This window comes from Camelina sativa, chromosome 15 (assembly GCF_000633955.1).
Source record: "Camelina sativa cultivar DH55 chromosome 15, Cs, whole genome shotgun sequence".
Lineage (NCBI taxonomy): Eukaryota > Viridiplantae > Streptophyta > Magnoliopsida > Brassicales > Brassicaceae > Camelina > Camelina sativa.
The window spans coordinates 20,042,712-20,045,216 of NC_025699.1; positions in this window are offsets into that span (position 1 = coordinate 20,042,712).

Genomic DNA, 2,505 nt, shown 5'->3' on the forward strand with positions numbered 1-2,505 from the left:
CCCAAATCACAAAGGCATTGGTTGTAGTGGAGGTAACTGATTGTGCATGGCAGATAGAATGGTCCTGGATCCTTGAGCTTAATTGGGATGATCACTCCTCCAAGGTTCTCAAGATCCTTCTCATCTTGAGCTTGAGCCTTCTTCTTTGAAATATCAAGCAAAAAATCTCTATAGAGAGGATAAGGTTCATACTGTTCCATGGCAGGTCCTCTCTCCTCTTCTTGATAAGCAATGATGATCTCTTGTATAGCCATCACTTCCTCTTGTTTCTCAACCACAGCTTCTTTCTTCAAAGCTTCCTCATCCTTTTGTTGCTTAGCCAACATCTCCTTTTTCTCAATTATTTCCCTTAATTCCTTGATCCTTTGTGCTTTGAAACGTCCTGGGAATGGTAAAGGTGGTTTGTAAGCAGGAGGAATGTACTTAGCAGGTTTAACAGCTCCTGATCCTTCAGCTTAATCGACCACTCGATCAGGCACTCGGTCGAGTGCTAGCTCGAGTACCTGGTCGAGTGCAATGTCGGATTCAGATTTCTCTGCACAAACTTCACTCAAAGCTTCAATAACTGACCAATCCTCCCCATCTTGAACATCACTGTCCTCAGTGACTTCCCCATCAGAGATATGGATGGCTTTTGCAGTGAACTCCCTTGGATTTTGAACAGCTTTTCCAGGGAGTTGGTTGGGTTTAGGAGCAGAAGTAGAGGCAATGTTGCTCTCCATATACTTCACTCTTGAGTTGAGACCTTCAAACTTCATGTTAAGGTCATTATACTGGGATGTGAGCCTTTGATTCAACTCAGCAAACTGTTTGGCTTCCTCAATCTTTCCTTGTGTTTGCCCAATCAACAACTGTTGCATCATAGCTCTTAAGTCTTGTTCTTGGCCTTGGTTAGTCTGAAACCCTGGTGGGGGACACAACTGAGGCTGGAACACTTGATGTTGTTGTTTGGGGACATAGTTTTGTTGCTGTTGAGGCTGTTGAGGTGGATACACTTGGTCTTGTGGATTAGCTACATTGGTTCTCCTATAGGAGAGGTTGTTGTTCTTGAACCCTCCTTGGTTGTAGCCTTTGAATCCACCCTGGTTTTGCATGTAACATAGCTCAGCAAATTCAGTCTCCCCCTCTTGAACTGGAACCTCTTCTTCACCAATGAAGTGAAATGAAGTGAATAGACTTTTGTTGGCTAAGAAGGATCTTGTCAAGCTTCTCATTGACCATCTTCAAGTCCTTCTTGTACTTGTCCTCTTGATCAGTTGATGATGACCTTATGGTTCTGTCATAGTCCTCATTATATTTGCCATCTGACTGAGCAAGATTCTCAACTAATTCCCAGCCTTCTTCCACATTCTTGTTAAGGAAGTTGCCATTAGAGGCTGTGTCAAGAAGCATCATGATCTTGGGAAGCACTCCTCTATACAATGTGCTAAGTAGGGACTCATTGCTGAAGCCATGGTGAGGACACTGAGTCTGAAATCCTTTGAACCTCTCCCAAGCTTCACAAAAGCTTTCATTGTTTCTTTGAGCAAACCCAGAAATTTCATTCCTCAATCTAGCAGTCCTTGCATTTGAGAAGAATTTTGCCAAGAAAGCCTTCTTGCAAGCATCCCATGTGGTTATTGCTCCAGTAGGAAGAGTCTTCTCCCAAAGGTGTGCCTTATCTCCAAGTGAGAATGGGAAGAGCCTCAACTTGAATCCATCTTCACTCACTCCATTAATCTTTGTAAGACCACAGATTCTATCAAATTCATCAAGGTGGTCTAGGGGATCCTCCATTGGCAACCCATGGAACTTGTTGGCTTGAATCATGGAGATCAATCCACTCTTGATCTCAAAATTATTATTAGGAACTGTAGGAGGCACAATACCAGCTCTTTGGTTGTGTGTGTTGGGTGCATCTCCAGCACCAATGTGCCTAGGTCTCTGCTCATGGTTAGCTTGTTGCTCCATGATGACTTGATCCTCTTGCTGAACTTGAACTACTCTTCTTCTCTGATTTCCCAAACCTTTTTGCAGCCTATGGATGTTGTCAAGAGGCTTTTGAAGATTATCTTTCCCCTTAGACCTTGTGTGCATCAACAGACACGAGTACAGACTCGAACAGGTACACAGTTGAGCTCAGGCTCGAGTAGGCGGTTAAGGCGACTGGGAAGTGGTGTCCAAATAGAGATGGCTTCTGACTCGATCAGGTGCTTGATCACTGCTCGGTCGAGTGGTAGTCGAGTGGGTACCTGAAACTCAAGACAACCCAGCAACAGAAGATTCAAATCCAACAACTTCACAAGTGTATAAACGAACTTAATCTTAGACTAATATGGATCCTAAATGTCACAAAAACACACTCAAATGGGCAACGGCGCCAAATTGAAACAAGATTTTGTATGTGTGGGTGAATGATGATGATAATTGTAATGGTGAGATATGAATGAATGGATGGTAAAGTGTTTCAATTCCCCTTATGCAGTTGCAGTATAAGAGGTGTCAATCCTATCTGAGTGTTTGTGA